This window comes from Phaenicophaeus curvirostris, chromosome 7, assembly GCF_032191515.1.
Source record: "Phaenicophaeus curvirostris isolate KB17595 chromosome 7, BPBGC_Pcur_1.0, whole genome shotgun sequence".
In the NCBI taxonomy this organism is placed as follows: Eukaryota; Metazoa; Chordata; class Aves; order Cuculiformes; family Cuculidae; genus Phaenicophaeus; species Phaenicophaeus curvirostris.
In genome coordinates, this window is record NC_091398.1 from 19,575,343 (window position 1) to 19,587,765 (window position 12,423).

The window sequence follows — 12,423 nt, forward strand, 5'->3', positions numbered from 1 at the left end:
GGCTGCTCAACATAGATGATTTTTTTTTCCTTTCTTGTTCCTCTCTGTCCCTCACATCTGATTTCCTATACCCACAGTACTAACTTCCTCCTGCTCTCTTTGCCTCTCTGAATAACCTGTCTGTCTGGTTCTGCTCCACTGCTCTAGCATCCCACACAGTTATTCGCTCAGCCCTGTGCAATATCCCGTGACTACCTCAGCCTTCTACACAAACTTATCTTCTTATGCTTCCTTGACACTTCAGTGACCAGGATTTTAAAAATACAAAACAACACAAAAAAAATCTGTGCAAGATTCTTCATTTTTTTCATGCTCTGCTCAGTTTCAGAAACTGGAGCGGCCATTTGCTCTTTCATCTTCGCTCAAGACCAATTTTAATTAAACAGGTTTTCTGTAGGAGCAAACAAACAATTTTTCTCTGACCAACTATCTTGTCCCTTTCTGTAAGGAATCCTGCAAGTTTGTCCTGCCTTGAAGTATACACATGGACACAGCGAATACTTTCCTGTTTTGACAGCATTGTCCTCGATTACTCTTATTTTCCTTGGAACTTCACATGAAGTCTTTGTGCCCCTTTTGTATCTATATACTCCATATAAAAATATATCTATGTATATATTTTCATGTCATTTTTCTTTTATCAATTTGTCAAACAAGCAGAAACTTATGAAAATAACTACAAAGAACTGACCTTCATAGAGGATGTCAGTGACATCTTTTTGTCACATCTCATTATATCAGTCATTTCTGATAAATACAGCTTAAGAACAGTTTGAGTAACTGGATACACTCATAATTTTAATTGTTAATTCATGCAAATTTTAGTTACCAATCTATCCAAATTCTTTGACACATATTTTGTAAGGTCTGTCTGCCCACTGTCCTTTTATTTTGTGATCTTAGCTGTTTTTCATGATGCTGAAAGATAAATTCCTGGTCATACTTTATTTTTTTACCAAAGAATACACTTTTCATGTATCATTTTAAAAAATGCTCCTCCTCAGGTATCCCCCACTGTCAAAGGCTTATAAAGAATTAGAAGGTGGATTAGCTGGGTTTAATTTATGAGGGTAGAACAACTTAGCACAAAATCTCCTTTTCCTTTATAAGTTATGAATCGGAATTATGAAATAAAATGTCCCCAAGGGTGTCTATACAGTGTATGCAAGGAGAACATACTCTGCTATATAAAGAGAAAGTATCTTTTATTGAAGGACTGAGACTTGGAATATCTGAGTGCTCTTTAATGTTATTTACTCACTGTTGGCTTAAAGCCAGTGATAGAAACTCTTTAAATAAAATAGTGAAGAATTTGGCCCTGAGAGACATTGTAATAACAAATTAACTCTCTTTCTCTTCCTCAGTTATCTCCATATGTGAAATGGGAATAGCCTGTTTGTCAGAACACACTTAGGAAGCATAATTCATTAATGCCCGTGAAATGGTTTGAGAACATCTCTGTTCAAGTGTCAGGTATTATTAGCTCTGAAATGAAAGCTATTTTATATTGCTGCATCAGGAGCTACTTGAGGTCTCTTATTCTCTACAAATAACGAGTGGTACATGAGTGACATTTCTTTTGGCTTAATAGGGTAGTCTCTACACAGTGCTGAAGGAATAGTTTGTGCTGGTGAAATGATATTAGAGAGTGCTGCTAACACATCGAGCAAAGTCACCCGTTCCAGAAATGTTTTGATTTGGGGAGCAGAGATCCAGGAAAGAAAGAAGGTAAAAGAGCAAAGAGAGAAAGGAAAGAAGAGGATGGCTTGGGCAGGAGGGAGGATAGATAGGACAGGGGAAAGGAGGAAGGCAGGCAGAGCAGAGCAGATAGCTGGAAAAAAAGATTGAGGAGGAAAAGGCAAAAGAAATTCTAAAAGTGACTTTTTCACTGAAATTAAAAGACAGTTGGCTGTGTTTATTGCAAAAACCCCCACAACTTAGAAAAACAAGGCTGTAATGCCATCTTGGGGTTTCTGGTGACATCTCATTCCAGCAGAGCTCTGCTCATTTGGTTTCTGAATGTCAACAGAAACTCCTTGATGCCATTGAGGCTTATAGTTGCCTCTCATTGATTCTGTATTATTTCAACAGCGGAAAAATAACACCTTTATTTTAACACTGTGTTAGAAATGTACTTGGGCTTGTCGAGGCTATCACATGAAAGACTGTTTATCAAATACACCACAGTCCAAGTCTTCATTAGACTAAGAGATATAAACTGTTCTGTCCGACTGTCGTCTGCTGTTTATTGTTTCATACTCACCTTATGATTACAAATATTATCCCATTGATCCTTCTGATGTGTTGTATACATTTTTCTCATATTTCATAGACAGGATAATGAAACCTGAATAAAATCTATTTTTGTGAAATGAGTGAGGATATGCACCATTTGGTCAAGAGTGTGTATAAAATGTCACAAAAAATCCAGTATTTAATTACAGAAAAGTCCATTTTACTGTCTGTGATGACAGTGGAAAAGACCAACAGTTAAATTCTGAGAAATGGTAACATTACTCTGTATAGAATACTTCTAAAACAGACATTCTTATAATTGAGAAATATTCAGATAGGCACAGCTTTTCAGTAGGAGTTTTTTTTTTTAATTAGAAACAGCAAAATTCTGAAGAAGAATTTTAGAAGATAAATTTAAGTTGTGGTAACCAAGCTGACATTTCTTTGTGCTTTAGAAAACAATTTTGTGACCAAGATGAGTTCATATACTCCTAAACCTTCCCTAACAATTATCTGCCTATCTAATCTCTGCCAAAATCTCTTTAGTGGTAAGAGTTCCACCACCCTCTTATCTGGGCTGGACATGTGCTTCTCTGTCCTTACAGCTAGGAAACCTTTTCCCAATTTCTCAGCTAAATTTTCAGACTGAGATGCTTGTTTCTTGTCCTGTCTGTGATGGGCATGGAGAAAACTGATCACCAGCCTATTTGTAATATCTTTCTGCATAAACAAAGATGTCATCATGCTCTCTTCTCTTTTCTAAACATTATTCTCAATCTTTCCCCATTGGTCACGTTTTCTAAATTGCTCTATTTTTTTGTTGCTCTTCCATGGATATTCTCTCAGTTATCTATGTAACTTTTAATCAGTGATTCCAAAAACCAGACATCAATTCTCTTGCTTGAAACCTTGTATGTACTGCATAGATGACCTCTGGTGTCCTGCTCAGATCCTGCTGCTAAGACATTCTAGACTGATGCTTTGTGTTTTTCCCAGTTCCATGTCACTGATGATCCACACCCTGTCTTTGGCCTTCTCCACCCTGTGTTACTGGCCTGCAGTGCTGATAATTGTCTAGAAATTGTTTATTTTGTGTTTGTATATGTGATACTTGCTATCTAAGTGCAGAACTTTTTCTTTTTTTTTTTTTTATACTACAACCACAAACTTCTTGTGAGAACTTTGAATACACAAGCACTATGTGTTCTGGCTGAGGGTTTACATTTGGTTCTGTGAATTGCCTTAAGACCTTGTTAGTGGGGTAGAGGGTTCTTATTATTAATCTTAACTAAATTTGTATGTGTTACCTTAAATTTTTGGGGGGAAAAACCTCACCAACTTGATTTTGGAATTTTAAAATTGTTCTTCATTTTCTTTTTCTTTTTTTCTTAGTAATGAGCACTTTATTATATAAGTCTTTACTTATCAGAACTTTATTGAAAACATCAAGAGTTTTCTGTTAGATACACTTGACCTGGAGTGAAGTATCAGGAGTTTTTAAACATTTAACTTATAGTGTATATTAGTATGAAACTAAGTTGAGCAGAACCCATTAATGTCACAGTGATCGGTTACCAATGGAAATAAATAATTCATGATGAAGGGAATTAGTCTAATTAGCAGGCAGTTTGAGTCCTTTGATAAAACCCAGCTCTAATTCCGTGAAGGGCAGGAAGTGCTGTCATCAGTCAGCCCTGAAAAGATTAGCATCTATTATGAATGAGGTTAGACACCCTAGTGAAGTCATGTGTGTCCTGGAGACAAACTTAATATGTTCCAGAATGGGACACAGTTTGTCTCACCAACACATCATGATTCCTACTGGGCTATTGTATGTAATAACAAGGAAAGATCAGTGCTCTTTCCTATCATTCTTCTCCTGTCCATCATTCTGACAACTGTGCAAATACATTTTCCATGCAAAGCAGGGAATGTGCCCTGAATACTTGTAAAATTACACGAGGTGTCAAAGAAAATGTGTTACCTTTTCTCTGCAACCTAAAACCAAACAAACCAAAATGCCAGCGTGGAAAGCAGGTTTAAAAGCATATCTGGTAAATATATGGGGTGCAGAGTGACGTATATTGCTTTCGAAGTACGTTGATTCCATTTGAAAACACTATTGCTTTCTGTCACAAGGTGCAATGATAAAGCCATAGACATAGCTATGCATGATAGAAAGGTTCTAAAATAACTGGTGATGCTACATGCTTATAGTACTGGATGGGTAGATCGAAGTAACATCCTGGAAAATTGCCTTACATTCTACAAACAAGGCCTTAAAAAAAGGAGAAGTGTCTTTGTGTAATGTATATTCATTTGGAAATGTTAACTGGTTCATTTGAGGAGACTAGCTGTGAGCTGTGCAAGCTTCACAGTTTTGTACTACATGCTGACGCAACATCAGCTGTGTTTCCATTTTTGCTTATGAGCCTTTTGAAATTATATGTTTCCATTTTGCAATTTGATGCAATAATGAAGAAACTCCACATTTGTACGTTATTGTATTGCCTGTTTTTATTGTAGGAAATTAATTGCTCCTTTTATTTATGTTATTAAGGGGGGGGGAAACAATTTTGCAGTATTTTATCATTTGCTGTAATAATTATCATACTAGTAATACAACGGAAGCCTTAGAAACAGTATATTATGTTTGGATGTCTGAACAGCACTTAATATGCTGACATTTGTGGCTGGGGAGTGTTAGTATTCAAAGTACATCAAAAAAGGTAACAATAAGTTACTAATAATATCCCTGATGAGTTTAAGATGATTTATAATATAGAAATTGAGAGGAAAAGAATAAGTGTAGTCAACATGAAAAATTATTTTCATGGAAATAGAACAATATAGCAACTCAGCTGTCCAAATGCTAAATGACAATGGAGCACTGATATTGCAGAGCGTGCCAGAATCAAGTGCCACACTGCCGTCACGCAGATTCCTAGATGAAGTTAAAAAAATAATGGACTTCTCTGGTGGGTTTGTTGTGCTGCATTCCAGAAAGAAAGAAGGTATACAAGGTAGTTGACCTTGATTTCTTCATTTTTACCTTGATTTGTTGAATTTTGTTTGAATATGCTGGCTGGTAAAAGTCAGGACAAAATTCAGCTGTGTGGGCATTTTGGGGGTTTGAGTCTATCACTTCTGCCTGCCTCTTCACTGTGTGAACATGCCTTGGACCAGTGAAAGGGTTTATTCAGCTCATGAAAATGGATTTATTTATACATACGTGTGAGCAGGTGCATGCTATAAGCACTGTTTTAATCACTGAGTTGGTGGGGGCATGATGGTCAGAAGCTAAAAAGTTATGTTCCGGAAATCTTGCAGTATCAGGTACCACTTTAGGCAACTAACCACATGTACTCTGCAGTTACATAAAACAGTTAGAGAAAAATGGGCAAAGATTGTAACAAAAATTTGGTAGCGTCTGCCAGAGAGAAGTAGAGCAATTAATTTCTTATTCCAAAAGCTCTCTTTCTGTCTTGTTTAAGGAAAGCTGAAGAGCCTCAACACAGATACTTTGTCTTTTTTGTTTGTGAAGTGTGATACACTATTTAGAAGCTGTTGTTTATTCCATATTATAGATTATTCCCTACAGAATTCGTAGGATGAAGCACAGGGACAGGATGAGGGGTAATGGTCAAAGACTGGTTACATCCAGCTTTACTCTGTAGCTTTGTGTAAGGTTTCCACTGGGTTCTGCATGGCTTGATGTTTGTGAGCCTGAGTCATAGAATCATAGACAGGTGACTCCATGGTTTGGGTTGGAAGGGACCTCTAAAGGTCATCTAGTCCAAACACCGTTTAATGAACAGGGACATCTTAAACTAGATCAAACCACCACAGATAAATCCATCACTTTCAGTCAATAAATCACAAGTAGTGATATGGCTCAGCTCTATTCCTACAGAAAAAAAGATACACACTCTGAGCGCAACCAGAATACAAATTCTTAATCTGCTGATTTTCCTTGAACGATGTGTTAAAACAGTACCCTATTCTTATTTTCTCTTTATGCTGCATTCAGTACCAGGAAAGTGACACTGGGAAACAGCATTCCTGTGTACTTATAGTGCTGATAGTGTACAAGTTCTTATCTACTGGGACAGATGGAGTCACAGGGTCAGTAAGGAAAACTGGGGAGGTCATAGTAGTCCCTGCATCATGTGACAAAGAGGACACACATTGGGTGGCTGTGTCTCTATGGAGCTGCCCTTTTACATTGTACTGAAAAGGTGAATTATGTAGGACTTGAATATTTTAAAAAGCAACAGCTAGTGAAAGAAGATCCTTTTACTGAGGCACTCTGTCTCAGCAGCTGTCTCACCTGTCCCCTCACTGAGACACCCTTGTGGGATATCTTCCATTAATCAATTCGTTTCTTCCCACTATTTTCTAACCACTGTTTACATGTGTCATCCCATGTCTCTATTGTCCTTAATCCTCACTTGCACCCTCCCACAACACCAACACAGAGAGATATTGCAGCAAAGAACATCACCCACTTTCAGAACTAAATCTATAACACACTGAACCGTTTTCAATGCTTACAAAAGTGAGTGTAACAGACCTATGTTAGTACATACTCGTTAGCTACTGATCACATTTATAATCTCTTCTTGCTGGATGTTTTATTCAGGGGCTCTTGTGCATATCCATGTGAGCCATATCTTTCATAAATAAAGGACTGTTTAGATCTCCTTGTGAATAATAACATAGGGCTAAAATTGTCCTGATGAATATAACACATTGGTGAAATATCCATTCTCAGGTATGTCTTTGATTCCCAATTCTTCTAACATACTGTGATATCTAAACCAACTGCTGCCCATTTTCCCCATCTCAGATCAACCTGTTCTCTCAAATACCTGCTAAGATGATTAGATATTGGCTGGTTCTACTGAACAAAAACATGGAGCAGAAAAATGTTTGTCCCTCAGTTTCACAGTTCACCACCAAGTTATTCTCTGGGTTTTTTTCTACTAGTAATGTAAATCAAGGTGCTGCAACTCGCACTCAAAATTTTTTCTATATTTCTGAATGAAGAATAGCAGAGAAAGGAAAAAATTAGCATGATAATAATACTTTAATCTGTATGCCCTAGTTTTAGCGTATATTTATCTGCATCAAACCAACAAAAGTTTACTTTGCAAAAATGGAGCAACAGGATGGAAAGGGGCTGCAGTAAGGTTACAGAAATCTTCGTCAGGAAAGTATTTAATTCTAAGAGCATTGCTGGAAGAACATAAAGCTGAGTGCATAGCAGTGTGACAGAAGAGAAGGAAGGGACCATGGAAGCTAATATTGCAGGGACACAGAGAAAATAGTGGGATGTGAAGTTAGTTTCATAAACTGGAAGAGCTGTCCTGATGCCCATTAAAGTGAAGCTGGAACTTGAACTAGGCAGAAAAATGGTGAGGAAGCCGAGTCTTTGAAACAATATTGAGAAATAACTCTTTTGATATTAGGGGCAAGTGAACTTTTTCCTGCCTTAGTTCTAATTGTTTGTGCCCTGTGTGTCATCCTTCGGTTTGCAGACGGAAAATACAGCTCACACTCTTATCTCTCAATGTGAATCCAGTCCAGAGGGAACATTTTGGGAACGGTTCCTGTCTTTTGAGCAGAATGGAAGCCCTGGTTAAATGGACAGAGAAATGTAGACACTCATTCTACTGCGGCCCTTGTGACCTGAGAAGACAAAACGGATTTGCCATAAGTTTAACAGCTTATGGCAAGTCTGCAGTTCTGATCAATGGGAGTTTCTTTATCATCAAGCAATGTGAAGTCTGGCATAAATAGCTACAGTAAATTAAGCTCTTATGAAAAGTCTTTAATTAGGCAATCTTTTATGTTTATTTGCTCATGATTGTCTCAATTCCCATTTTTTATATTTTTTTCAACTCCAGCTCTTTCCCTGTCAGTGCCTCAGGTTGTCTCCTCTACTGCTACTTTTCCTCAGACTCACTGTATCACCTGGAACCTGCCGAGAGCGCCGCTGAAAGAGGCAGCAGTGAGAATCCAGTTGTGAGTTGCTTTTTCAATTACTACACTCAGGTATCAGCTTCTTGTTTTCATTTTTCATAAAGAAATGAACAGAGCTGGAATTGGTGCTTATGTTTATCAGCTGAACTCAAATCCCACCCGGCTCAGTTATAAAATGTGCAGCCTCTCTGATTCCTCGTGCACTGCAACATTTTTATAGAACTTTGGTTGTTGAGGTGTTTGCCTCCAAACAGAGTAACAATATGACCTTCTCCTGTACTGTCATCTGTATGAATGCAAACTATATTTTAACAGTGCACCAAAATTTTGAAGTTAACAAACATTCTCTGATCAGTGTACTGTAACTTCTGTTCCATAATTAAACCAGAACCCTCTCCTGGACAGGTTCACTCAGCTCTGCCTTCCTTTGAGTAATACACCTTCAGACCAGTGCCTTGTTTTGATGCATTACAATGATAGACTGAAGAGTTCATGTAATATATCATCACAGTCAGCAGTTGCTGGACGCCAAGGACTGAGAGACTGAGCCAGCTGTTTTTCTGATCTATTCTGATAATGCATCACCAGATGATGGAAACTGATAATGTATTACTTCAGAATGACACCACCCAGAAAAGGAAGAGTCCAAAGATGCAGATTCTATATAATAAGGCATTCAAAGTATGAAACAGGTCTGCAAACTCCTGGAACAAGATATCGGTAATAAATCAGCTTTCTATAATATCACATCAGCAATGTGGCTGCACAGATACACAGACATTGTTGTGTATAATCTGATTCCCAGTGCCTCTTTGTGGTGCTACTTTTGTGCAGATCAAAGGTAACCCTAGCAGCAGTTTTGCCTTCACTTCTCTTACAACTAGACAGTTCACAATGCAGGCAACCCAGAACAAGGGACAGGGCAGAGTTAACATTGTCTCAACAAATTCAAAGAGCTGGGATTCCTCCTCAGTTTCGAGTACTGCTAGGGACACTCAGATGCCACTTTTGGTGAACTGAGCCCATCTGGGGCAGTGGCAGTACTCTTCCCCTTTGCCCTTGATGTGAGTACTGCATCCCTGAGGGGCAGAATGGGCTGACCCAGAGCACTGCGCTTGTGACTGACTTTTCCTGCTGGCTGACTGAAGACAACAAAGGCTCCTTTGGCCATCTCTTCATCCCCTCTCTGCTCATCTTTGTCCTGCCACACACACACAGAGTCAAGCCAAGCAGTACTCGATTCCCAATTATTAACATCAATTTAGAAGAAAATTATTGGAACAGGTAACAATTCTGAACATTTGCCTGCAAAACTCCTCTCCTTGATAAAGCAGGTTTGTGTTTGTGTAAAAGTATTTTCTCAGAATTTACTTTCTAGCCCCGTGACAAGCATGAGAAAACAGAAAAACTGGAACACCGTTTTTTAAAATCATGAGATACATCTCTACTGGTAGATCTTCAAAATTCTTCCTTTTTTTTTTTTTTTAAATACAGTACTGTTTATAACTTTGTATGTATAAACCTCATTATATATTGGGCAAAACCCTGAAGATAAATAGATCCTCCCCTTAAAATTTACTCTTTATTTATGGAAGATTTACACTGCAAACAAAAGCTAAGTGTATTTTATTAAAAGCAAGTATACTTTTCTGTCTGTTATCAGATATTATAAATCATGGGACTACAAAACATTAAATGTAGTTTTGTGGCATATAATTGTGAGTCAAAAATATTCCAGCCTTATATATACAAACATCCACATGACTACAACTTGCACTACTGGCTCAAATTTAGTCAACGATTTTTGAAGAGAGGCTTTGCCTGGCAGACTTCATACTGGATCAGGTATTTTCACAGCCTGCATTTTCATAGCCACCACAAGGCTAGCATGAACATTGTGCCATGTATTGTAACTTACCCTGCAGAACAGGGATTGGGTGCTCATATCTGATCCATTACCAATATTGTAATTTTTTCTCTTAATCACTGGTAATATGAGGGAACTGAGTGTTTTCAACCTCTGCCTGTCTCTCACCTCAAAGCTGATGCTTAGCATTTTGCAAGGGCAAGTTCCACAGAATCACGTCTATACTTATTTCCTGTAGTTGATTGTGGGTATAGAATTCCAAATGAAAATGATCTCAATAACTCAACAAAGATTTCTTGATTTTAAAAAAAAGAACATGAGAAATTTCTGTGCTTGCTTTTTCAGACCACCTCATTTCGTCCCCAAGATTATAGACATGATTGGCAATCAACCTTGAAGCATCACAGAAACATTTTATGCAGTCTTGACTGCTTACTTCTTATTTTACTGATATTTTTGAAGTATCTTTGCTTTTCTTTTAGATATTCTGGCTAATGTGTATATAGGGCAAAAGATCACATACCAGGAGTTATGCTTGCAAGGGAGCGGTGAAGAGTGTCAGGTATACATTACCTCTGTGACACCATTTTGTCACACTTAAATAATGATCATTAATATCTCCTTGAACGAGACTTCATGGAAATTGTAGTTCTGAACATGCAATCAGCTCATTTATGGTCTAACAAGTGTTCCCCTGAGCCATCAGTTGACTGACACTCAAATATTTTTGTAAAATTCACCTCATCTGCTGCTACTAGACACTGAGGTGGCACTTTCTCCTTTGATTTTTTGGCACACAACAAGGCTCTCATCTTCATTCTGTCTGTGGAAAAAAACCACAAAATTTTTATTTAACTCTCCTTGTAAACTTGGACAACATGACAACTTTCTAATATAAATAATTGTTTAAGGTTTTTACAATGATAATTATTGTGCTGATAATAACACATTATTTCAGCTGACAATACATTAGTCCCGTAGGGAGATAAACTGCAAGGTCGATGGATTTATCTTGATAAAAAATGGATTGCTATTAACTATGATTGTAATTTTTCCATCTATTCACAAAGAAATTTCCTATTGAGTTCATTGTCTTTTGACTGACTGCGGGTAAGAGTTTTCCCTACGTATTCATAACAGGACTAGATCCTAAATTAGTATATTATCATTGTTGCTAGACAAGCCCTAAAAGCCTATGCCTGTTCTTAGCACTGCAGAAGTAGGACATCCAGCTTTGAAACTGCATCTTAAAAATTATGATATGTAAGACAAATAAGGGATAAAACCAACTGTGAATATATTAGGATTTTACAGGATAGTTTCATAAATGAGAACAAGTCTTAACAAGTATTTCCTGTATATAGCAGTGTAGAAGAAATGACTCTACATGCATGAGCTTCTACTATTAAGACAGACTCTTTGCTATACTGGTGATGCAAACTTTGGACATCACAGCTCAAGCCTCTGATTATGATTTTGGGGAGTAGCAATTAATATCTTTTATCCCTGATTTTTATTCTCATACTGAAAAGTATCTAAAGACAATGGATTAAGAGAAGGGTCTTTCACAGTGAGCATGTTTTTTGTAGGAAGGCAAATGTGCAGAACTGCATTGTTAAAAATCTTCAGTACAAGTATCTTCAAAGAGTTTTGGATCAGACCAATAAGTCTTTACTTACCACTTACTTACTTACTAGAACTGTTATCATCAAAAGCTGTTAAAAATCCATACATGTCTTATTTAGATCATCTGCTTCATCTCTCTCCTTTATATTTATCATTGTGCTGTGCTGGTTATCTTAATTTGTCTTTACAGCATGCCTTTTTTTTTAAAAAATAATGATTAGTCCACAGCAAGAATTCATCAGAAAAAAATCTTCAGAAATTTGGTAATTGTCATGGACATTTACTTGCTAAAAAATAAATTTGACACTACAAAACTAACATTAATATGCAAATCAGTGGACTATAAAATTCATTTTGGTGCCTCCAGGGCAGTATTTTTATAAATACAGAAACATAATCATGCAGCCTCCAGAGGACTAAAAATAATTATACAAATTTACCACAAAGCCCAAGGCAGTGTCTCCTTTTAACTGTCTGGTTTTAATATCATTTAAATCTTGTTAAAACTTAATTACCAATTCTCTTCTGTAATAATTTAAGCAGAAGAGCTGAGGTCTAAGCTTGCTATTTGAGACAGGGAACTTCATCAGAACCTCATCAAAGAAACCAAGGCACAGATTGACAAAATAGGACAGTGTGCAGAAAAACTTGGTAAATGGAAAGTCATTGCAGGTGATGATGAACAGAATATACAAACATTTGTTACCATC

At 37.2% G+C, this 12,423-nt stretch overlaps 1 long non-coding RNA gene across 1 annotated transcript in view; it reads right to left on the bottom strand.

The window, feature by feature from the left end:
- Window positions 1–11,819: 11,819 nt before the first annotated feature.
- Window positions 11,820–12,423, bottom strand: part of LOC138722958 (uncharacterized) — a 35,807-nt gene continuing 35,203 nt past the window's right edge. Inside the window, exon 4 of the long non-coding RNA XR_011337779.1 lies at window positions 11,820–11,908. This is a non-coding gene — a long non-coding RNA (uncharacterized lncRNA). The remainder of the gene's footprint in view (window positions 11,909–12,423) is intronic.